At 44.1% G+C, this 26,410-nt stretch overlaps 1 protein-coding gene across 3 annotated transcripts in view; it reads right to left on the bottom strand.

Annotated features, from left to right (window-relative positions):
- The window catches only part of LOC106043321 (transmembrane protein 263-like), a 195,821-nt gene that overhangs the window by 64,629 nt on the left and 104,782 nt on the right, over window positions 1–26,410 (bottom strand). The gene's annotated exons all lie outside the window — the stretch shown is intronic.

Genomic DNA, 26,410 nt, shown 5'->3' with positions numbered 1-26,410 from the left:
CTGTGTGCACATTCGGCCCTTGGTGGTGACCTTGCCTTTTTACACAACTCAGCAAACTGGACGATCAGCCTCTGAGGTGGAAGGGTAAGAAAACATAACCTGATCAACTGTCTTGCTGCCACTGGGCATCACAAGGGAGAAGGCAGGACCTTTTCCCACCTATAATGGAATAATGAGCATTCTTCTCACTGAAAACTGTAGCAGGAACCAGTGAAAGTAATTCAAATTACCCCTGCTCTCCAAGATCACTGGTAAGACAACAGTACTGCGCGGTTGACACGTAAGAGGGTTGGAAAAGGACGGGTATGGGAGAGGAGAGAACAGCTGCTCTGCAACAACAAGCTCGATGGAGGCTGCCAACAAAACAATGCCAACGGCAGATAAGTCATCCCAAACTACCACATACTCAAAGCCACAAGGGCTAAAAAAGCTTAATAACGTGTTGTTTCAAAAACCACAAACGGTGGCAGACGTAAGATGCAGGCTACCTGACAACGCTCATGTTTTCTCTGATGGTGCTGTGAGGGCCCCACATTCTCACCTGCCCCACAGGGCGGGCAGAACAGAGCAGGGTGTGCAAACCATTATGTTCCCTCAACGTCTCCGCAACGTGGACCATGCAGCGCTGTGCAGCTCCCGGAGACGCTACGAAACAACATGACCTACTATGAAACACATTACTTTGAGCTGCACAACCCCAAAACCTCCTTTATTTCACAGCCCATTGCCAGCGTTCTTCGGTGCAGAAAGTTAGCCCATGTGAGTTATTCTCTTATCAGTACCCAGGAGATATATAGGCTGCACTTACATTTCATGTTCGGGAAGAAATACTAATACTATGCTGTACTGCAACCCTTCACCATTAGCAAAAGTAGTTTTGTCGAATAGTGTTGTCATAAAACAGCTGCTATGTTCCTCTTGAGGCAGCTATACCTTAGCAGTGGGAAACTTGGCTCCCACATAGCCAGCGAGACCGTGCCTTGCTCTAAAGCGTGGCGGTGTCCTTCTGAGGCGGCCCTAGGGCAACGTGGAGCTGTTCTGGTGATTCAGAGCAGGACTCCAAGGGAAAAAGTGTATATTTCTGGCATAAATGTGACTCATATCCTCCTCTCAAAGCTTGCTGACAAACAGAAATGGGAGCGCAGAGCTCGGGCCAGAGCCCTCCCCCGGCCCAAGCCGACTACCTCCATCCTACAGAAAGACAACGATATGTCATAGGGTGGGAAGGGATGGGCCTGACCGACCCTGTCTGCCTGCAAATAAAACATGAAGCAGGGAGGGAGAGAAAGGAAAAAGGGGAAAATGAGAACAGCCTTTGAAACTTCCAGGCAGTTCTTTTTTGCATGAAAAGAGTTCGTAAGAGACAGCATTTTCTCCTTTTTGATCCTGTTACAGAGAAAATATCCCCAAACCCATTTTGAAGCATTTGGATCCACTGAATCCACAGAAACATTGCCGTGAGCATGGTATGGTGACGGCAGAGGGCTCGGAGCAACTCTTGAAGACTTTTTAACCAGAAGAAGGACTCAACTTTTCACTTCCTTGCTTTTGCAGGCTTGTGTCAGATGCACATGTGGTGTAGTTCTGCTTCAAAGTAAGCCTTGTATTGAAACTTCTGCCTTATTTACTTATTTGAAGTGCTTTTGGTAGAGATTTGGAGGAGAACGGCAAGCCTCTGAGAAAACCTTCACACACCTCACAAACCAAACATTTCATCTTTCTTTGTTATAGCAGAACATTTAACGGAGAAGCATAGCACGTGAAGGAGGAAATCTTGTGTTTGCCAGTTCATACAACTGACCCATTCAATCTTGCACGTTTCCAGCCCTCCAGCACTCGGGCTTATACACAATGCGCACAAATGAAAGATGATCCCAAATCCAGCATGAAAAATACAGTCTGTGGCCTATTTGCTCAGGACACGATTCTGAGGGATCCGCACACATGTGGGCAATGCAACTTTTTTTAAATCCTCTGGTCAATAAAACAAAAATGACTGCCAAGGAAAACATAATTCAGCCTTAACCCAAACTCAGTGACTTCATATTAACCTTTTATAAAGAAAAAAACAAACAGTGATTACAAAGAAACACTTGAGAGCACAAAAGCTAAATGTGTAATCTGTCCCTGGCTAGTCACCTTCTTCCAGAAGGAAGAACGTACACCCCCGTGAAAACTGCTTTCGGCCTGCAGCTGTAACCATGGCACTGCTACCACAAGGCAGCTGGCTTCAGCAAACTTCCCAGCCAGGGAATTGTACAGGACCACATGCTGGCAGTGCCAGGGTTAATCTGCAAGATTTCTCTGGTTCCAGCTACTTGTTTTCACCACAGCTTCAATACTTTCGCTATGAGAACCGAAAATACAAATTTGGTTCTAGAAGAGCAGAAGCACAGAGTATCTGCAATGCAGAGTCGGGCAGACTTCAGATGGGGGTAGGCCTCCATGAAAGGATGCAAAGTCTCCAATTTAACAAGCGAAGTCATTTCACTGCGAGCAGTGAAGACAGAACAAAGCGGTCACTGTGTGACCAAGACTATACAAGATTGCTTTATTCCTGTTTGTGTTGAGGCAGGCACTTGTTTAAAACCACTACCTCAAATATTTCAAAAGCACGGTGACCTCACCTAGCCAGTTGGAGTCAGCCTGTGGAAACTCATTCACAACTCTCTTGACACTCTTCCAAACAGAAATCCTGCTGGGATGAAGAAAGGGAACACTCATCCTTCTGCCCCCCTTTTCCGCACCTGATACTGCTCCCTGTAATTTCTATATCGATACCTTTTCTATCTGAACCCCTCCTCCTCTGCACGGATCCTCGTGCTGATGCATAAAGGACGAATGCCAAATCAGGGGTAAAGGAGCAAAGCCCCCAACTTCCCATCCGCAGCATCCAGACAATGTCAGCTACTGTCTCCCTGTTTGTCCGCTGGCAGCAGCTTGTTTACAGTCCCTCCTCAAGGGCCGGCGAGCCAAAGAAAACGTCTTTAATGCAGTTCTCCTGCAGCACCAGCCTCTCGCCTGTGGCTGACAATTCTTACGGTCACAGTTACTTTTCTGTTACGGCCGAGATGAAGCACGGTGCTGTCATCAGAGCTCAAAGACCCACAAACTCACCCCGAGTCTTGCACATAAGCCTCACCCAGCGTCTCGGGACTGTAAGCAAACTTTCACTGAAGTAACGGTAGTAAAAATGAAAGCTGTTTATTTCTGTTCAAGCTCACGCAGACATTTTCCAATCAAAACAGCTAAAAACAACATGCATTTGTCTAGTAAAGGCCTCATCCAATCTAATGTTTTTCCCAATTAAGTGGTGCAAATCTCTCTCTAGACATTCTTGTTTCAGCCTGAGAGCTGGTTTTGATTTGACCTGAATTAAGTAGGCATTAAAACGTGCCTTTATATATAAATAAAGGAGAAGGGAGCTCAGGGATGAAGAACCAACCACATGCGAGAAGCTGGGGAGAAAAAAGATGAGGACAACCAATCTGAAAAACAAGGTCAGCACGCAGAGATAAATTATACCTCCCCCTGTTATACCGGAATGTCTCTAGCGATGGTAGGAACAACGATGCAGAGATCTGCACACATGTATTTGCTCTCCACGGTTGCGAGTGGTGATGGTGATGGGCTGAGAATAAAGCAGCAGCAAACGCTGAAAGCTTAGGCCCAGACCAGAGAAAATTTGAAGAGAAAGAGAGCAGAGCAGGAACAGCCACTCCCAGTGCTTAGGATCAATGTCTGCGACTGGATGCAGAACAAGGATGAGAACTGAACTAGAAAGCAAGGTTAGAGGCCAGAATATAAACTAAGGGGCAGAAGAAGATTTAGAACAGGAGCCAGAAGCTCAGCTGTTAACCTGGGGAGCAACTGTGAATTCAGTCCCCATTAATCACCGAAGCCAATCACCCACAGTGCTGTTCACAGCTACCACGATTCACTTAAAGGCCAGCTCATCTTTTAACTGCCTCAAGTCTCACCTGAGGGACAATTAGTTTTAAGGCTGACAACCCCTGTTATTGTTCAAAAGGCAAAAATAACTCATTTACGTTGAGGGGAAGGAAAGGGACATGATGGACATGTTATATTTGTCTTTATAAGAAACTTGGTGCAGTAGTTTGATCCCATTTATTTTTGTTAGGCAAGTTACAGAAGACTATCTCCTAGATACCCTCTAGAGAGTGGGTGCAGCTAGAAAGGAACAGCACGTTACTTAATTTGCCAGCACACTCTGTATGGACAACTAATGGGTACCTCGGTGTTTAGAACAACTTAACAGGGAAGAATGTAATTGTTTTTTATTTTATTTTTTTAAAGAGGGAGGTGGAGGGGGTGGTAATAGATTTGGAAGACACACATGGTCTTCAGGGAAGCATGAAGACTCAGCTGTCAACAGGCACGACTTCAGGGGGCTGCACGCAGAAAAGTGGTGCGCCCACAAGCTCTAAGGAACGGGAACGGAGGCGGCTGATTCGGCAGCTGTGCAAGTATCTTCTGCAGCTACGATGAAAAGTCTCGCTCTTGGGGCGAGACACGCTCTCGTGGTGCGGTCGCCCTCCGAAAACCCAATTACACCAGCCCCGTATTAGGTATGCCTCAGTGCCAGGCCAGCTTGGCAATAACTCTATCTGCAAGAACTCTCATCGGAAGAGCGAGCCTCCAGCAGCAAAAACAATCAAAAAGCAGGCAGGAGCAAGGCTAATCCATTTAAGTGAGACTAAAACAGCCTTTATTATTAATAATAATAAAAAATTGGCTTAACTAGTGATGCTAGAAATTATCTGTCGGTCAAGCAAAGCACACAAGCACACCACCATGCAGCTACTGAGTGCAACCGGGTCTGTGGGGAAGGAGGGAAGGAAAAGGAGAAAGGGGGTTTTGGAGACTTGGAAAGAGGCAATTCACTATCAGCTCTCTGAGCCTCTCACAGCTTTTCATTGGCTTCACCCCATCAACTCAGAAATCAAAGAGCTTCAAGCATCAGACATTTGCGTCTGCTCCATCTTCATCACTGCCAGACACAGCCCCGCGATTAGAAGAATGGAGAAATAAGGAGCTTACAGATTCACTTTCCCCAGTTGATACGGTGACTCACTGTGCTGAGGTATCGATCCACAGGTCTGGCCTCTGCCGATAACTACACGCCACAGGGGTTAATTTAACTCCCCATCACCTGGCACTGTCTCAGACGCTTTGCAGAGAACAGTTATAAATTATATAGCCCTCCAAAGACAGAAAGCAGAGGAGTATTGTCGGCACATTTCCTTTGTTACCCATCCTCCCGCAACTGGACTTGTTTTGCTGCTTCCAAGTCTCATTTGTTTTCTTCCTGAAATTATATTGCAGTCGCCTATTCAAGCACAAACAGCCCATAGGATGCTCTAAATTAGGAAAAGGGTAAAAACAACAACAAAAAAGTGCATCCTCCCAAAGCAGTCCAGTATTTTATATAATACACCAGTGCACAGACATGCATGCATACAGAGATGCTGGAAAGCAATTTCTATAATGAAGTTGTGAGCAAACAGATAACTAATCTTCTTACAGAAAAGCTAGTGATTTTAGAGATAGCGGTATCGAGCCCTTGAGAGGGTGTAACAGTGATAATTGGAAGGATAAATACACGAGTTTTGATGGTGTTAAGTCCTCCACCCTGATATGGCAATGACGTACAGCAACAGGACAATTTGTCGGAAGTCTCCTTATTTTAAAATTCCTTTATCTAGTTCTAATCTGTACCTGATTTATGGGTAAGGAACCCTTTAAGGTGTAAGAGGCAGAGAAGAAATTTGCCACTTTTCAATCCTTGCAGGTTTGTTGGGTGTATTAGAGCTCTGAGCTTTACAGATCGTCATGGTATCGCTCAGCAAAATATCTGGTGAGTATAATCCCATGTGAGCACTGAATTGAAAATCTGACCACCCATTAAACTCCACACTCTTAAAACACTAACCACTATATTTATGCTCCTGATCCCTCCTAACATCCCACCTCTTCCATTCACCCTATGCACAAGCCACTGCACAAATCCCACCTATATGCTTCAGAACCTTGGTAAACCTTTCTTCTGAACATCACATAGAAGAACAACTGTTATTACCACCTTCTGGTTGTGGCAAGCTGTTTACTAAGTCAATACATGGCAAGAAAGCTTAATTACATTCCACAGAGAAACACAACTTTTTGTTTGGTTGCCTTTTTAGTAAAAAAATAAAAAGACCCCTCAGCCCACTTCTCGCCTTACTGCTGCTGATCCCTGAATCCTTAACCAAATCATTGTGATTTAGGGAGAAAAAAGTGTCAAAATACCAGTTTCCTAGGCATTCAGTAAGAGCTCCAACTTAAAAACTGAGAATTAAAATAGAAATTGCCAGATACCAGTATTTCGAATTAACATTTTTGGCTGTTGAAATATTTGGGTTAGAAGCATTCGAAAATGAAATTCTATTTTATGCACTGGCTAAGAGAGATGCTGTTAGCCCTGCCTGCAGCCCTGCCACGGAGGCTTAACTCAGAGTCTGGAAATGCCTGTGTTCCTCAATCAGCGAGAGGTCGTCTAGCCCTCTCCTCTGTCTCAGACAGTAGTCAATACCAGAAAGTTTAAATCAAGGTGCAAAACCACACTGTAGCAGACTATTACAGAATAATCTGCACACAGAATAAATTTTCTCCTTCCCCTTGCTCCCTTTAATTTCAAATACTATGCAGTTTTCTTAAGGAGATGAAATTCTTTCTTTACAATCAGAGATGATTGTTTCAAGAGCACAGGTAACTAACCATGCCTGGCTGAAAGGGAGAACAGGACTTTTATCTGATAAAGAGTGACTACTGCTCTCTGGACTGTGCTGAGTTAATTAAATATGGCTTGTTTCACTTAGGGCATATCTACAATTAGAGGAAACTTAGGAACGTTAAGCCAAATTAAGTACAGGTGTAAGTTTAAGGTGCATTAACTAAGGAACACAGAACCCCTATACAGATGTTTTAGGTCAGGAGTAAAATGGGGTCTGAGCAAGCTAATGAGAACTCAGAACAATTTATTTCTCAAGGAGAGCACTGAAGGAGGTTTACTGAGCTCTAACATATCTGAAATTCAACTCTTTCATTATCTTGGCTTCACTTAACCAAGTATTTCTGTGCAGACAGGCCTGAGTGAAGCTCTGCAAGCTGCTTGGGCCCTTGTGATTCCACTGGATATGGCATGGGGACAAATGGAGAAAAAAGCCTAATTCATCTTTGCATCTAATTCTGTCAGATCTTATGCAGGCGCTTGCCTGTTCACGGATGAGTATTTGTCAGTAGCAGACAGAAAGAGATACCTACCTCAGCTTGAGATTTTGGCAATTTTCTGTATATAAGCGTGTGTAAGATGCAGCGTAACAGCCCTTTCATTTTGTCTCACTCTTTTCCACGATGCTTTTAGAAACCAAAGTAGGACATTTGTGCATTCTGCGATTATAATTTTATTGACAGAAGAAGATATAATAGTTACATCTAATGCATCCCTAAGGGTTGATAATTGGATGTAGATTGTACTCTGGGATGGGAGATCTGACTTAAATGCATCTAAATCTCCGAAATAGACTGGAATGTGATGGGCCGGAAGGTAGAGGCGGGAGACTGATGCACCAGGTATGAATATAAAATGTGCTTTCATTTCATCATTTCCAGCAAAATTTAATGGTCACATTCATCCGCTGTCCCACCACAATCTCCATTCAAAAGTATACAGCAAACAAACACGAAAGAGGGAACAATGACTGCAAACAGAACGAGCAGTGTTCTGGCTCTGTAATTTCTATCAGTAGGCAAAAAATCCTAACTCAGGACTTGGATCTCACTGATAACCACCGCTTCCTGAGCCTGGACTACCCAACACCACACTGCCCCTCCAGCTGTGAAGCACCTCGTTAGGCAACAGCAACAGCTGGAAGGATCATGGGCCAGACACGCTGCTGCTTCTTCCTGGTCAGTGGAAAGCTGCAGAGTGTGTGCACATACAAAGGCAAGGGACATGTTTCTACCACCAAATAGTTTGATTCATGGACTAATGCTAAAGGACTTTTTTTTTTTTTTAATTAACTGTAGGATGAAATTATTATGGGTAATACCGGTGGTGAAAGGGGCAAGATGAGAAGGGATGGTACAGTATCACTGGGGATTCAAGGAGAGACCCATCCCCTCGGAATGGGAAGCATTACCTTCTCAGCTGTGCAAGAATGGTTGGATTCAAATCTCAAGTACCCTCATTGGCACTATGCAGGGAAGATAACCAAACTAGCTTTAAGCAGTTATTCTGCGTACTAAAAGCTGTGCAGCTGCATTTAACACTAAGATCCTTATGGGGAAATTCACCTATGCACTGTGCAGAACAAGCATATGCTTGTCTGCCAGGATACTGAAAGAAAGCCTACAGAAATCAACACATGCCCAGATGGCAACACACAATGTGTCTACAGGTGAGCAGCAATGGCTTTTTCATCCCATGCCACTCCAGGATTTCATACATTTTTGTTCCCTCTCTGAACGAAACCAAGAGGCTTTTCAAGCTCTTTGGTCTGAGAGAGACCAACGAGAGAAACCCCACCTTAAAGTGCCAACAGGTCTTTGGCTGGGACTTCACCCAGCATGGGAAAAACAAAAGTTCAGGCTCTGGTCTTAATTAGGGCGAAGCTGAAATCTGATCTCTTACATCTCTAGTGAGAATACTGAACATGGAAGAGAGTTTCTCCAGTTTTACTTGAAATTCCTTCCTAGAAACAGGATACTCTTCCCATGAAAGTTTCTGTAATGCAAGCTATTCTCTTGTGATAAACTGGCATTTCCCAAGTATTTAATTCTCTCAAAATGCCTTCAGGTAGCTTCAGGTATGAGACCTTGGAGATGTGCTGCTGCCACCCACCCCTGTTTCACTGCCTCTGCCACACCGCTCAGGGAACCCTGTGCACCAGTCTGAGAAGCAGCCTACAGCACGTGCAAGAAAAATCAGGTGTGAGGACAAGTGCAAAGTTTTGATCTAGCAAATAAAACAAAAAAAAATTGGTTCAATTCAAGGGATCTAAGAGAGATGCACATTTCTTCTGTTTCAGCAGAGCATCTATCACCATCTATTCTGTTTGCCTCAGCCCCCACGATCCAATGCATTACAGCACAGTTAAAAGACGTGCGTGCTTTGCTGTTCGAAGTGTGCATATTTGTAGCATTAATACTGACAGATTTAATGCTGATTCCTAGTGCACAGATTTGTTTTTCTTTTGCAATTTAGAGACCCTAAAGGCATTTTCCAGGGAGGATGCAGAATATTATAAGCAAGTCTAAGTCCATGAACAATCGGTTTGTTTTTCTTAGTTGCTTTTAACAGACCCCCACCCCTCCAAGCAATGCACTGGTCCCCAAGGGCCTGCAGACTGTGGTTCAAGGGATGCCTACAGGGAATGCAACATCAGTATGATGCTGGCAGAGGAAGCTAGACGCCTCTGCCAAGTTCAGGAAAACCTGTGAGGGCACAGCAGAGAGAGCAGCCAGAAATCTTCCTGAGCATTGTAACTGTGGTTCTGGAAATAGGTGTAAGTTACAAAGAGCGAATAAATATCGAGGAGCGCGACAATTAGAGCGTGTCCTGTTCTGCAGGAGGAAAACTCTCAAAGTATCAGTGACTCGTCCGGCTGGCTAGATTTCTACCTACGAAAGCTGGAGCTAAAAAAGCTTTAGCTAAACAAAGAAGAATAGACGCTGAGGTCTGAATGAAGCATCACCTCGGCTTTGGAGAAACTGAACAACATGTACACGTAATAACAGTATTAGAAAGCTGCTGCCACCTATGGTTAACCATGGGCTTTATTCACCCGGATTGCAGTTACAACAACAGGGAGGCAGCTGCCTAATTGGCTCATAGAAAGAGAGAAGGTGAGCCAAAGCGCTTTCCTAGTTAATACACACCCACTCCTTATTACCAAAGCAGCTTGCCAATATGCCTACAAAATGACGTCCTATAAAAGAGCAGAGGTTAGTCTGTAAATGATGCACAACACCCGATGAAGACCCCCAGTTGCTATCTCTGCCAGCCAGCCCATAGGGAGCAGGCCAGCAGCTCCTCTGGGAGCTCTGCTCAGGCACATGTGGGGCGATAAAGTGGACTCTCCTGTCTCAAAATCACCGTAACCAACTCTGACGAAGCAACTCCGGGGCTACTCAAGCATTTAAAAGCAACGAGAACTTATCAGGTCAAAAAAAAAAAAAAAATGAGTAGGAGCAGGCAGCACACAGAGTGTGCTGAGAGCCTCAGCTGGGAGTCTCAATCAATGCCTCCAAAGACAAAATAATAAAAAATAAAAGCCACCAAAAAGCCTGATCACTTGAATTTGCACTTAAGGGCTGGAATTGTCATAGAAAGGAAATTCAGGTAAAGTACAAAAATGACCGAAAGATGAAATACTGTATTGTACCATGGGAAAAAAAAAACTAACAACATACTTCTCTGAAAGAAGCTGGTAGGAGAAATGAAATTGTAAGAGAACCGATTAGGCAAGAAGTGCTGACTCTGCTCCCAAGCAGCTTCCAGCAGAATTTCTACTCAGTCCAAACGTTTCAGCTTTCTGAGGGACATGGAAGAAAAAAAAAAGGCAATTTTTAACAAGCAGACATACAATATAAGGTGGGTTTTGTGTGTGTGTGTTTTAAAGCAAACCTTTCTCGGCTTGTCTTTCATACACTACCACCTCTTTCACTTGTCAGACCAGGGGAGGGACCTGATCAGCTTCTAGGCACAGTTTAAGCAGTAGGAGCACGGTGGACTGAATTTCTGGGCAGTGAAAGGCCACCCTGGGCACTATGACAAGGCATTCACTACCCAGTAGTGTAGATCAAGGAGGAACCTGGCTCTTTGGATGGCTCAGTGTGCATGCAGCTCCCATTAACATTCATGCAGGCTGCATACGGGCACTGAGAGCCTGCCAAACGAGTGACGAACAGCAGCTCCTCATTCAGCAAACACGAGCAAAAGGGGGGCACAAGACACTCAGCCATCTATTGCAAGCACCTGAAAACTATTTAAGCATTGAGTCAAATCCAGGAGTTTTATATAACCAAATGACAGAAAACATTAACTGAGAATGCTATGGGATACAGTACACACGCTACAGCTTTGCAGCAGGTTTCTGCATAGAAAGGATAGTTCCAAAAAGATGATAGATGTGCGTGATAATGTACATAAAAAAGAAAAAAAAAGGCAATTTTTTTAAGAGATCGCTTAGGGCATAAATCCTCAGAAGCTTGAACAGACTTAAGCTAAGCCAAGTTCTCATGCAACTAATAAAAATGTTCCATTTTCTCCTCCAAACATAGAATATTCAATTTTTTGGCCTATACTCTAGATACAGATTTGGACTAAAGCTTCAACCATTGCCAAGAAAGCCCACAACAAAAACCCAGCAAAATAAAGACTAAGGAAAGACTTCACATCTTTGACCCTGCCATTGAGACACACACATTCAAAGAAGAACAATGAATTCTTCAGTCTAAGATGAGAGGAAAGTTCAAAAATGACTGTATTTCCAAGAGTAGCCTTTCACAGAAAATGCCACTTCTGCAGTGGAAAGTCTGAGCATCCACAGCACGACCTGTTATCAGGGGAAATTTGTAGGGGCCATCAGCCAGACAAGCAGCATCAATCCCTACCCTAGCATCAAGAACCCCGAAATAGAAGCAGTGAAAACAACATACTGTGCCTTGCAGGAGCCTAGGCTAAGCTTAATGATTTTGTGTATAATTTCCGTCCCTGGCCCCCTAACCTGGGGCTGAGAGAGAACATTACCAATTAAAGGAACAAAATTGCAATGGTTCTATGACGTAAAAAAAATGACATTACTACCGTCTGCAGTTTTATGCTGCATGGAAAAATATTTCCTGAAATTATAATAATAGTAGTAATAATAATAATACAGTGCTGTGTATGTTTATTGAAAACAGTGCATTCTACAAAGCCCCAGAGAGCTTGCTAAATGTTTACCAAATAAGAATATTTAGCATTTAATAAGACACTAAAGATCAATGGAAATAAAATAATAGACGTTTTTCTGATGCTTCCAAGCATTAATTCCAGCCAAATGATGCTCTTCTATCAGAAATGCTGCTCAGTACTTGGACTTCCAAGATATTCAACATTGTTGCAAGGCAAGTGCTGTTCATCTCTTCAACAATTCATAGTTCTTTTAACAGTGGTTAAAACTAATTGAAACAAGTTCTTAATAAACAGTAATAGATTTACCTTCCCACCCTCAGGGGCTGTCGGGAGGATTAGTCGATATTTGCTCACAGCTTTCAAGTTGGAAATGCTGTATGAACACAATTATAATATTCTTGCAGAAACATTCTTTAGCCGCTTACTCTTGTCTGTAATTAGATGCGGTGATCAGATTATATTTTATATTACGCTGCCATTTTCCTTTATCAACAGCCAGCAAGTGGCTCCAGAGGGCAGCTACGGCCCTTTAATGACTTCGCTGTTTTTCAGGTAACGACCATCAAACAGACTAATCGTATCCAACGAAAATGAAGTAACCTGCAGGTACGCACACAGGGAAAGAACAATGCTTCCCTCCTTCCACTGACTGGGCTTTGAGAAATTAGCTAACGATAATGATTTAATAATGAAACAGATGCTCAACGTAGCTTGGTTGCTTTACGCACGAAGAGCCCCCCAGGAAAGCTACCAGCCTAGTTGACTCCAGAAGCACGCCCAAGCCAAGTTGCAGGCTGCAGAGCAACCTGCCCTTGCATTTCTCACGTCCTGGAAGTGCCAGGCTGCGTCTCTCAGGTTCCTGCCTTACATTTTCTCTATACAGCTCTCCCTCAAATGGAATTATGAGGCTTATTTCTGATGGAGACCGGCAATTACCTATCAGTACTGTAATAACGGCAAGGCAACAAGTAGAAAAAGACACTCAGACTGTCCCTCTCTGCGTACTGCAGGATAGTGTCAGAAATCATATTCGCACTGCCTGTCCTATATACTTTACTGAAACAATTTGAGCAGGAGCCGAAAGGTTCAGGAGAAAGACACCGGCAGCAGAATTACACGAGGTCCGCGCCTTTCAGAACATGGGTTCAGTGCCAATTGCTCATGCAGGATGAAGTCAGAATAGCTGCTCTCGTATTAGCTGCTCGGGGTCATACGCTTCCATCTGCAAAATCACTGCCCACGGATACAGCACGACTCAATCTCTTGCTGTGGAGAGGCCAAAGAGTTTGAAATGGCATCCCATTACCAGCCTGTACGCAGCTGAATTGTCCTTGGCATAGCCGACATCACTCAGCGTCCAGCTGTACCTGGCTGCAGAGGCTTTACCCAACACACACAAAATATACCGGGGGAAGAGAAAAAGTCTGCACCTCTCCTTTTTTGCTCGCCCTCTCCTCCCTCCCAGGCTCTGAAATACATACACTCCCTGCATCACGAGATAAGAAGGCCAGTCTGTGATATGCAAAAACGAGAAGCAGCTTCATATTCTGTTGTGTATAAATCCCCGAAGATCATGTGGGTGGTATTCAAATAAAACCTCTCCACTTGTGCCATCTTTAACAAAATCCAAGTGCCAATGCTTTAACGCGCAGCAAAAACTTAAACATTTTTGAGGCAGCTGAAATAATAGCCTTGCAGGCTGAATGTGATAGATCTTCTGTTCTGATTCTCCACCTCTTCCTCTCTCAGTCACACCAGGAATGCAAGGGGGAGGCTGCAGGGTATTCGTTTCCAGCCATCAATAAGTAAGTAAAGTCTGCTTCAATTCCTTTAAAACAAGCCAGAGTGGAAGCAAAGAGAGTCACCAATCAGCTACAAAAGATTAAAAATAGTAACCGCTTGATGCTACTGTGACAGGTCCAAGAGAGGAACTGAAGGCAGCTCCAATAAAGTATTTATCTTTCTGCAAGACTTTCACTGCTGCAGGGAGTCAACATCTCCAGCATCTGCAAACACGGGGGTCCAGAGCAGAGCAAGGTTTTAGCTGAGGCTACAAAGCAGCCCACACCAGCCACGCTTAGAGGTTTTAAGATTAGAGAGACTCTGCAAAGCCAGCATTGCTAATTTCCGAGTTCCCTGCTAATTCTCCAGCCGAGACCAGAAGAACATCCTGCGCCGCCGCTGTTCCAGCCCAGTTCACGGCTTGAAACTTGTCACTTGCAGACATCTTTAGTCCCAGACCAAATGGTGTGGTCACAATTTACATTCACTCTCCCTAATGCAGGGCTCTAAACGGGGTTTTTCTAGCCTTAAATCAGTGTCAGCCCATTACCAAGGCAGCGCGGAGCAGTCAGGAAGTTAATGGATTTAAAGGGCGGAGGTATTGATGGCTGTGAAGTGGAAACTATTTATCCCGTAAATACTGTAACAGCTAAGACAGCTCATCTCATTACAATTTATTTGTTTCAGGCACCAGCGGAGGGAAGGTTGCTGCTGCAGGTTGCTGTTCGTGGGAGGGATGCGGGACGGAGCTGCGGCAGGGCGCTGCTGCTGGGGATGAGCAGCGGCGGGGGACCCGTGCTTGCTCGCTGTGCCCCGACTAACCAGAGGACCTTCTGTGAAGAACAGGTGCACATAAATATGCCTCCATGCCTACTTTCGGAGCCGTGCTGTCTGCCTTTCTACGTGCATGGTCACCTATTCTACAACCCTCTCTGCTCATTTGGGAAGCGCCAGGCGGAAACACGCGGTGTGAATCACCCGTTGGTTTTCAGCACATGCTTCTGGGCTGAGATCTCAGGGAGCTGGGACACTTGGTTACCCTCCTGCCCTTGCCAAACCTCAGAAAACAACCTTGAGAAAAAACAGAAAAAGTAGGGGTGATGGATTTTTCAGCCAATTAGTAGCACATCCAATAAATATCGAGCTGTTCTGTCCGGACAGGAGCTTGTGAGCATCTCAAAGCCTCCAGCTTTAGCGATTCCAAGTCTCCAAACCGTTCAGTTCTATATAACCTCTCAACTGAATTATCTGAGAAAAAATTGGGAGATAATCCCAACGATTTCCACATAAAACCCTGCTAGGCCCTGTGAGCATTAGAGGACTGTAGTAGGAACGAACAGCAGGGAGGGAGGAGGACAGTAAATACTCTGCACTTTATTTTCCTTCAAGGAGTAGAAAATTTACAGCTTGGTGTGAGGGGTTTTTGTTTTTGGTGGTGATGGGTTTTTTTTGTGGTTGTTTTGCTTGGTTAAGACCTGTTTATTCTGCTTTGTTTTCAACCCAGCTAGGACGCAGCCCCTCTCCCGCCTGCCTGTACAGATGCCCGCAGGCCAGCAGCAGACCTGCTGTGCCTCATTCCCGGCAAAGGACGCTGCCAGTCAGCACGCCGCATTAGATGCTCCTTCAGCATCAATCCTGGTCCCGAGTTTCCCCACAGCTACGATTCCACGCTTTTTGACCAGAGAAACACTTTGCTTTTACATGCGGCTGTTTAACAGTTATCTAGCGGTCAGTGCTCACCAGCTTAGGCCCATGTCCCGTTTCTCAGGAAGAAAAGGGCTCAGTTCTGAGCACCCTGTGCGTGACACCCAAAGCTTGCCTCGACTCCCCTCATGCCAGTAGCTTCTGAGGCTGTCGCCCCAGCCGAGAGATCCATGAACTTCAGGTGAAAACCTAAAATCAGAGGCACGTGCAGTCACACTCTGATCACTGGGCCAGATGAAAGCACTTTTAGATCAGGTTGTAGGAATGTCTAAAACCCACTAAGGCTAGCTGTCACTTTGTCACTAGCATACGCTAAGTTGTACTAGGAGGAAATCCAAACAAAAACACAGTGATGCTCTGAAGCGACCATGAGAGAAATCAAGACTTTAATTCTCAAATGTTAAAAAAAAAAAAAAAAAAGCCCTTTCAATTCCCTGATCCTGGCTGTTAACTTTCATTTGTTTAGATGCCAGCATACTACACTTCATAAAAATTAACACTTTTTTTTTTTCTTTAAACACTTACAAGCTTATTTTCCTTTCGCCTGTACCAGCTGTTTATCTCCTGACTTGATGATTCTCTTTGGAAATGTGAGTTGACATCTGGGTATGAGCGGATGCTGTAAATTGCCAGCATTTCTGTCTACTTATGCAAGCAAAGATTAGTTTCTCCAACTACAGTAGCATCCCTCCGAAGAATGCAAACATTAAGATACATAACAACCCTCTTCTCTGACTGCTATCGCTCCTTCCTTTTCATTCAAGTACCTTTTTCTTTGGCTGAAGGCAAAGCAATACATTAAGGCACCAGGCAATACAAAAAAAAAAAAAAGGTCATTAGAAGAGAAAGCTTTCCAGAAAGTTCACATTATCCTTTGTAACAGGCAGCAAGGGCTGGGTGAGAATGAAGTACAAATCCTGGAGGAGGTCAGAGGCCACAAAATGAATTGAATCCATGGGCTCTGCCTAACCGAGCTTGAGCACAGCAACTGAGGAAATCTGGCTCCAAACCTTTCCAGGGACCCAAAAACCAAGAGAGACGAGCAGCTGCATGAAGCACCAGATGCTTCACCATGGTTTGGTGATTTGACCTGCCGGAGGAAACGTTTCCATCGTTGTTTCCCTTTGTCCCCAGTTTTAGTAATTTCTTTCACAACTTTTATAATTGTGCCTGTCTTACGCTCGTGACATGGGGAGACGTACCAGTAATGCCTTACACCCAGACTCTACACATTCCCCCGAGCTCTGCAGGGTGAGCGATTTTTCCTCCCTCTGCCTCCACCCCACCCAATTCTCCTGTCTTCCGCACAGCCCACAGAAGTATCCATCATTCATCCTAAAGGATGACAAATTCAGACACTGGCAAGACAACACATGACAGGTATCGCAGAATCAAACGCCTCAAGTCAACCCATTCCTCCTGGAACCAACTATTAGTACGATGGGAAACAAACAGATGCACCTGAGCTATATATACACCACACACCATTCATCCCATTTCAAGCTTTAAAGGGTAAAGCCAATACTTAAATTACACGAGGAATGCAAGGCAGGCATGGGGCAGAAGTGTCACACACTCCCTTGAGAGAAATGCATCTCACACGAGGCACAACACAGTCAAAATCAGTTTCACACATAGTCCTTGCAGGCAGAAAATCAACCCTGGTTGAGGTTTTGCCATGGCTCTTGGGTTATGGGAGACTCAACGGGTAATACAGTGGTCTCTCAAATATTGTTTTTCATTAGCTGAGAGGGTTTGTGGCTTTTTTTGTATGCTAAATGAAAATTGTCAAAGTTTTATTTAAAAGCCTTTCATGCCCAAAAGCAGGGAAAGCCCTGGCATTCTTTGCACTTCAAAGAGCTTTCTGCTTTGAATATTAACTCATAAATAATGATCCTGAAACAAAAAAACACCATGACGAGAAGAAAAGAAAGCACAAAGCAGCAAGTAATACACTGGGCTATTGCAGTTTCTACTGAAGATGCTATTCTACTTTTGGGTGCAGAGAACACCAAGGAACAGAAATAGGGGAAGGGGGAAAGAGACTTGGGTTTCTGCTCAGAGGAAGAGGATGATATTTCTTCAGACAAGATCAGCTGCACGCAAGTGCTGACAGACTGGAAGAAGAATGTGTTGTTAAGGAGAAAAAACAACACGCACGAGTTTTATATGTGCTTGTACATGAACAATCCCTTAAGCCCAGCTTAAAGGCAGTCCACCACTGTGGTGTTAATACCTGGGAGGAAGGTGCCAATGGAGCTAGGCCTTCCCCTCAAAGTGAGCATTCGTTTTGGTAACTTCAGGGTCACAGTAGCTCTTTTTGTTTCCTCCTCCTCAAAAAGTGCTGCTCCCAACGCTCAAAGGCTGGCCCATCACATTTCAGTCTCCTTGCAAACTTACTTTTCACTTTAGGAGAGGAGCCAAGTCCTACACAGACATCTGGAGACACTATGAAAAAAACTCATGACAATCTACAATTAAATGTATGCAGATTACTTTACAACGTAATGCGAGAAAATAGGTTTCGGGCAAGGAAAAGGAAGGCAAGAGGCACACACTGCTATTAAATTACATCAACTCTGCTTTTGATTGTGCTGAGACTCCCATATCAACAGACCAACTTGCTTGCTCACTTATCCCTTCCTGCTTCACACCATTCCCCCACTCACTCTTCCAAAACAATCTCCCTTACTCATTTAGCTTTTACAACCATAAGGGAAAACATTTCTAAAAATAAAGCTGTTCTGATGTTATTCTGAGCTCTCAAGCTCTTGCTTTCCCCAACAGCCCCAGCCACTGCTCCATCTCAAGGAGAGTATTCAAATATGCTCAGAGGTTGAGGCAGATCTGTTTGCATGAGGGGTTGTTTGTGGAAAGGTTGATTTATTTGTGATTCCCAAAGCTGAGGAGATAGTAATCTAAGGTGACACCAGAGACACAAGGTCTTCATGGAGACTCCTTCACTCACTGTGCTTAACTGCTGCACGCTTGCTGGTCATTTTGAAATCGTTCCATTTTGTTTTTTTCAAATGGCTCTGAGTGTCAAGAGAGGAAACAGCAGAAACGTTTCCAGGAGTGCACATAGAGCAGGAAGGATGAAGAACTTTAGTGCTTCCCACTACTTGCTTAGTGCTCTTCTCACCTTGCCTGTAGTTACACTTTCTGACAGCTGCAGCTTCCAGCAGAGCTAGTGTGACACAGGGCTTGCTGCAACATAGACCTGGGATTTGGCAATGTATTGAACCACTTGGAGAAGTGAGCTGCAGAAATCCGTTCTGAGCACAGGCGGCTCCAGCTCCAGCTCACAGGAGATACAGCAAAATGAAGGACAGTGAAGGAGACTGGGTGAAAAGGAAAATGATTTCCAGGAAACAAAGAGCAATACTATTGACAATCAGCTGATCTATCTGCTTATTCCAAATTGATAAAAAGAAAGAAAAAAAAGAGAAAAAAAAGGATCTTTCTTGCTCCAAGAACTTTCCCAACTGCTAAAGTTGTTTTAAAAAGAACAAGAGTCTTCATGCACAGTCCAACAACTAATTGTCAAACAGGCAAGATACATATCTTCCCCAAAGAAAACGGACATGTACAAAGAGCTATCGCCCATCTTTTAGAAAGCAAAAGTCACACCGAACCTCTGGGTGAAGACAGACGTGGCAAGTTTTAGATGAGCAATTCCAGAATACGCTACACGGCAATCTTTGCCTATTCCGAGATTTGGAATATTGTACCTGTACCGAAGTCGCTCATGCAGGAAGCACAAGATGTACTGCATGCTAAGGGATGGGTGACTGAGCTTCCCTTCCCGTTTCTTTTTAGCCTTTCATATGATGTCCACTGCCATTCTCAGGAGACAACAGCTGCTCCCCATCCTCCCACAAAATATTCACAGAACAGGGACAAAGTTCTGAGGCCTGAACCCGTTTCTTGCTGAATACAAAAGCTGCAATCTTCTGTAGTTGTTCACTAAGCATGCGCCTCTTCTGTGCCTGCACAGCACCCACCACAGCAGGACATCAGTCCTGCTTAGGTCTCAGGCCCAACGATTTTCTGACAAACTTCAGAGATTGCTTCAGAGCAATCTCAAAGGGCAGCTTCAGGAAAGGGATGAGCCCATTCACCCCCTGGAGTTTGTCCGCCAGTGCCTCATCCAGGAAGGTTACCAAAGACCTGAAACTTGCTCCCCTGCCAACCCCTCCACCCTGTTCCCATCAGAACTGCAAAGTACTTGGTATGTCAGAGCACTAAAATTAAAAAGCATAACCATCACCGCACCCTGCCTAGTGAGTATTTGGGTTTGGAGGCAACAAAGAAGTTCTCCATTACTAATAAGAAAAATAATTAAAGCCCTTGACAAGGCCTGACAGCTCACCAACACAGGGCAAAGCACTACAGGAACAACTGTCCCCATGGGAACTGGCAAGTGCGGAGCGCAGGAAAATGAGAGCTGTTTGAATTAACAGGGAACATTTGCTCTAAATAAAAGCTATTTTGAGGAATTAAAGCAAACAAATGTCAGCTCCATGCAGCGGCGTGTTGGGATGTGATGTGCTGTAATGTGTTGTGACACTTCATAAATTAAAGCTTTTTCTTCTCCCCCGAGGGGAGAGAATTCAAGTGCAGTCAGACACTTGAACTTGGAAGTTGTGCAGGTTTGACACTTACCAGTTTGTGACTCCACTGATCCCCCTGTACCGAGATACCTCTGTGCCTGCCCTGTGGGCTGCTCTGTCCTCCCCCAGCCTCCAAGAGGACGCTGACACACGAGGAGCTTGGAGCTGAGGCGCAGACACCGCTGTCACCACCTCACCTCTGCTGTCAGGCTCCAGATAACACTCATCAATCCGCAAGGTGAAATCCACTGATGTCACAGCCCAAACTCTCTGTCTGAGCTTACGCTTATTTCGCAGCCAATTTGTCTGACCAAACAGCACTAATTTGAGCTGTTTACTGCATATGAAGTCATCAGCCTCATAAGACCATGGTATGAAAGACCAAAACCCACCCGCTCAAACACCATCCCACTTCTGCTGGCGTGGTTTGGAGATGGGATGAGAGGGTGGGCTCAGGTGTCACTGACGAATTCTCTGGCATAGGAGTTTCACCGCACACGGTAACCCTATTTCTAGACAGATCAACACAAGAACTCTGATGCTCTGGGAGGAAAGAATGCAATTCTGCTCACTCGATGCAGAAAAAGCACCACGGCTCTTTGTCACGTGCCACTCTTTGAGAAGAGCTCCAAAAATTAAGGGGTGAAAGAAAAAGAAACAACGAGGAAAAGATGCAAGAAGACAATCTAGATGACCTTGCTTGTAAAAAATCTAAAAAAAAATCACCCTACAACTTTCTCCAGAGCATTTAACAATCCTCATTTGGAAGGTTCCAATAATGAGCTCAGAGCTGAACAACCTACATAGATGCCAAGGGAGTTCATTAATTAGACGTGAAACCCAGAAAGCTGAAAGACACCATGAAATTACACAAACGAACAACTTTACACACAGAAAATATGAAGGGATAGAAGAGCTATAGTCCATAGGAAAAGGTATTTAAAATTGATTTGATTTTCAACTCAAACTTGGAGCACAAGAGGGTGTTTGTGACTAGGGTTTGCAAGACGAGAGGTACAGGCAACAGCAAGACTCAGTATTTGAGGAAGACATAGCTATAAATTAATTTTAAAATATCCATGATGTGTAGACACCATGAAGTCTACACCACCTGAGGTCCTACTCACGTTGGCAAAATAATTGTCTGGTTTAGGATCCGGTACTGCTTCTAAAAAAGTCACCAGCAGTACTCTGACTAAGCTGAGCAGCAGCAAGACTATCCTTTTCAGCTAGAACTTTGCAATTACCCATGCAGACAGGCTCATCCAAGAATGATAGCTGCTTAAACCTCAAGTCTTTGATCTATTGTCTAAACTCTCAAGTAATAAGGGACACTTCGCTCCTACTTGTAAGCTCAGACCACTGCTAGGCTCAGACAGATGCACTCTCAGAGTTCTCAAGGGAACATTTCAAAGTTTTAATGGAGGTGGCAGCTGCTCTTTATAAGCTGAAGGCAACGACACTTCATTTTTTAAATGAAGGCAGATTCTGATTTATAAATATGAAAATTGAATGTATGCAAAAGCACAACCCTGCTTCTCTTTGCGCATACGCAATTCAGACAGCTGAACTGATCAGTCACCAAACCGAGTTGAAAGTCATTATGCCAAAGAAAAGACCTTGCTTGCCTAACCTCAATCCAGAATGAATCTAAACCTCTATTTTCCAACCCTCTGAATATGAATAGGGACAGAATGAATACGCTGACAGGTCTTTTATTATAGCTAGAGGGTGTAGCAATAATTAAAAACCAAATCTTGTATGTATGCAGCTATGACACTTTCCTGAAGAAATACTCTTACTTTGTCTTTTTGCAAGATTAGGTTGTCAAAATGATATATTTTTTTTAAAGTCTGTAAGAAAGCATTACATGGGATTTCCAAGTAAAGGAAGTTCTCCAACCCTCCCTCTACTAGTCTGTGCATATAACTGTATGCAAAACATAGTGGCACAATGTTACAACTGACGTGTAATACACAGAGATAGGGAAATTCAAATTCTCAGTTGCTTTCTTCAACAACAACTCACTTCTACAAAGCCAGGATCCATAATTAGTAGAGAAATCAGCCCGTGACAAAGTTAGCACAGGCATCATGGCCACACCGCTATAGGAGCCCTAACACCTGTGCATTTAGTACCTCAATTATCAGGTAAAACATACCCTCTGCCTACTTGGTTTTAACTAATTTCTCATTTGATCTTTTCAAGCTCAGAAAAGAGCACATTTCTCACTGAGCACCACAGGCAGCACAAGAAAGTGTGTGAAGTCAAAAGGGATATAAATTATTAAAGAGTCTAAACAACTGAGGTTGAGGTGGGGAAAACAGAGGGAAGGAAAGCTCTGATAACCAAGGAATGACAACATGGGTATTTTAAAACACTCAAAAACGTCTTTTTGAGGCTGAAACAAATAGTGAAATAGAAAGGCTGCAGTGAAGGGACTAGCAAACCTCAGGTAAGGAGTAAAACTCCAAAGCCATATGCAGACCATAAAGCATCTTAGCGCTGGGATAGGGCTCATCTCCTGTGTCCAGAAAAAGGCTTCTCCCACAGACTTTGCACCTTTGCTGTTGTCTGCTCACAAACCTGGAAGGAGAATGCAAACAAAGCTATGTCCTATTATTTCAATTCGAACTGTGGATGTTAAGCACAGGCTGTACAAACTCTTGTCTCAGATGGTACTTCATACAAAATCAACTGTTTGCAAGGTCCCTGTTACACAAATCTATGAAATGCAAAGAAATTGGCCCAATTGTGCTTGGGAGCTATTTTCACATAGGTCACCATGGAAGACTTCACAGCTTTGTCTGATTTCCTCCCATAATAGCTTGTTCATCAATACAGAAACTGAAGTAGTACCCAAATACGCAGTCCCAGTGATGTAGGCCTGGGCTGTACCTCAGGACTACTGCTCGGACATCACTAGCACGGATACCTAAGCTCAGCAGCTCATTTTGCTCTGGTCTAGCAGGTCACAAAGTAAGGATTTGCCGCATTGACATCTCCTACCTCTCACTTTGAAACCACAAGCTGGTAGCTGCCCCTGGATGCGGTGATTTTTAAAATAATCACTGTTTGTCACATGCTAAGATCCACCTCCCCCTTTTGTCAGACTCCTGAGGGTTTCCAGACAGCTGCTTAATGCTTGCTTTCTCCAGGGATTTATATTTTCCCATATGCTACTGAGCTGCAAGTTGAACTATTGTGTAGCATCTCACATGCCTGCCAGAAGAAAGAAACGTGAGAGAAACTTGAATTATTGGCTCTTACTCCTTAGGATATATAATAGTTTTTCCTCATTTTCTTTTACATTTGTCCTGCTCGCTCTTCGTATGAAGTCAGAGCGGCAAAAAAACGCTGCTGCCCGAGTCAATGGAGGAGGGAAGCCATCCTGCATTAGGCCAGGCAAATTGCAGCAGTGGGCAGCCCAGCTGGGCCCCTCATCACAGAAGAGCAGTTGTGCGCGGCAGGCAGCTTTACCTGGCATTGCGGAGTGCCCCCGCCAGGCTCCCATCGAGGCAACGAGGACAAAGAAGTACCTGTAATAAGCTCCATTTTCCTGAATTGTTGAGGAGGAGGAGATAGAAAATCATTCCTGTGGCACTTCTGGAAAAACTTGAAGAGGTTATTGCTATGGAAACTGTTCCAGCCAAGCAGGTGCGGAAAAGGGGAGAAGCAGAAAGGAGCGCGGCGCACAGAGAGGCGACTCTTAACACCCTAAATGAGAACTGCGCACCTCAGGCGACACAATCTATTTTGGATAACATCAACAGTTTGCCCTTGGTTTTATATAAACAAAGCCACAGGTAGGGGACAATGAAGTGCAAAACCTGAGGCTGTGCTAGAGAGCCCTACATGCAGCACCATGCTAACAGAAAACAAAGCACACTATATGACAGGAGAAAAGATCTGGTATAGAATAGGACTAGGTAGGTTTTTGGGGGGGTTTGTTTTGCAAAATGAACCGCTCAGTGAGGAAAGAAAAAAAAATCAGTTAAAAAAGCAAGGTGACAAATAAAAAGCTCTTTTGAAGAGACTTTACCCTACAAATAAACTGTGAGCTCTCACCAGCTGCTCTGGGTCATAATAATAGTTATGAAGTCTGTTCCTTTGAACACTTATATAGTTTGTATAGTTGTCTATAGTTTCATATGTTTTGTGTATAGTGTGTAGAGTTTCATATTCTTCCTCTATACAAAAAGCGCAGCCCCAAGCGTGAAGCACTTTGGTAAACGTTCAGTCAGCATTAGTAGGGTTCTGGTACGCGTTTTGTAGTTCTTCCTAATTGAGGTTTGTGCCTGACCAAACACACCTACAAACAAATGGAGGCTTTACGTGAAAAGGTAAAGTCATTTCTGGTGCAACGACGTCACTCTGGTGAGCTAAGGGGTTTTAGACGAACACTTTCCTAATGGAGGACAGATTACCCAGGACTGGGGGAGGGTGATGAACTATGGCACTAGGAAGTCTTTGGAGATCTTGGTATCTTCAGGAAAATAAAAACCTGGCCCCTGGGATAGAATTTAACAATCTCCCTTTAAACTTGGCTCGTTTCCTTTTTGGCTGAATGCACATCTGTAATCCCCAAATTCCTGCCACTATCCCCACCAGCTGGTGAAAATGAAACAGGTCCAGCAGAGGAAGTCCGATCCCTGCCAGCACAATTAAAATATGACACTGTGCATGACGCAGCTCCACCACAACATCAAACGATGCGGTGCACTTGGAAATTTGAGAAATGCAAAGCATTTGTTAAACTGTGAGGCACCGATGAGAAATTTTTGCCTTCCCTAGCTGGAGAAAGATGTTATCCTGCAAAGATAACAGTAAAGGGCTCCCGAGACCTCCTGGGCTGCTAAGGGTTAAGCTCAGCACTGACAGCACATTTCCACTCAAGTGTCTAAAGCTTCTGCTGGAGGGGAATTTTACAAATAAACTTGCAGGCTTTGCAGATCAATTTTGTACTTGGTTTTATCAGTCTTTCCTCGCAAGCAGACCCAACGCCTTTCACGTTCTTTTTCAGACACATTTTAAAGTTTTAGTGCCATTTTTGAAACAATACAGGCCCCTCTATCCCCCCTTTTCCCAGTACTTGAAACCACATATGGAGCTTCAGTGGTATTTGTATTTCCATCAAGAGTATTTAGGAATAAACAGCTATGAAAAACATTACCCTAGGGCTCCAACACTGCAGAGCATGCAGTACAGACCTTCACTGTCTGAATACACAGCGAGCATTTAAATGACAATATTACATTAGAGTGGCGGCTGTAGCCATGTAAATAATTGTGCATTGTCCCTGCTCATTGATCTGTTTTCACACGTGAACACATACACGTCTGAAAAACTGCTTTAAAAAAATCAAACCCCAGACAGTAATAATCTAATAAACTCTAAAGTGAATCAATAGACTACTTAACAGCAGAGAGATAAACTGCATTTAATAAGAGTTGGAAGGGATGGAGGGAAGGCTGTGCAAGTTTCAGCCAGCAAAAGAAGAAGCGTGGACACAGGGCGAGAGATGGGAGCCTGAAGGGGAGGAGAGGGACCAGGCAGCACAGGCAGCAGTGTCCTTCAAGAAAAAACAAACTTCAGTTTACAAAACGCCAGTCTCAGAGCAAGAGGAATCAGGACATTCTTGACATAGATCAAACGTAACAGAACCCAGTGAATATCTGGGAAAGGATGACTTTTCAAAGGGGCACTCAGCAGCTCCTAAATTTAGTTTCTGCTAATGCAGGGGATCTCATACGGATGCACAGCTGTCATATACAAACTGGGTCTCATACAACTGTGACCCCGAGGTTCCCTCATGAGAAAGCACCAGACATTTTTATTCCAAAGTTGTTTCCAGGGACTGGTGGCATTTAAAGATACAGAAATCGAGCCAAGAAAATTTAGTGATGTGCCAAAGTTTAAAAAGAAGCAGTAGCAGAGCTAGGAACAGAATTAGTTCCCTTGACTGGAAATCCTGTGCCCTTTTTCTAGCCCTGTTTTCTCGTTGCATTGTGCCTTACGATCTCTAAGATAACAGAAGTGACTTCAGGAGATTACAGATTCGTGTATGCAACGCAAGCAGAATACTAACAGGGAAAGTAATGTACGGCAGGACCACCTGTTCAATACCTATCAGGGCATTACAACTTCATCTCATTGTAATGTATCTCTCACTTCCAATTTATGAAACCTCAGCAGTGGTTCACAACTACCCTGCTCCTAGCTGTGCCGGCAAAAATACCAATGCAGGATCCAACTACCTAATTGCCTCTTCTTAGGTCAAAACTGAAGTACCTTAAGCAAATATGGAGAAGCCTGGAAGATCCAAAAAAACCCCTTCTTGGCTTATTTCTTC

This window comes from Anser cygnoides, chromosome 5 (genome assembly GCF_040182565.1).
Source record: "Anser cygnoides isolate HZ-2024a breed goose chromosome 5, Taihu_goose_T2T_genome, whole genome shotgun sequence".
Classification (NCBI taxonomy): domain Eukaryota; kingdom Metazoa; phylum Chordata; class Aves; order Anseriformes; family Anatidae; genus Anser; species Anser cygnoides.
The sequence above is the reverse complement of the archived record's forward strand: the minus strand, read 5'-3'. Positions and strand labels throughout refer to the sequence as shown.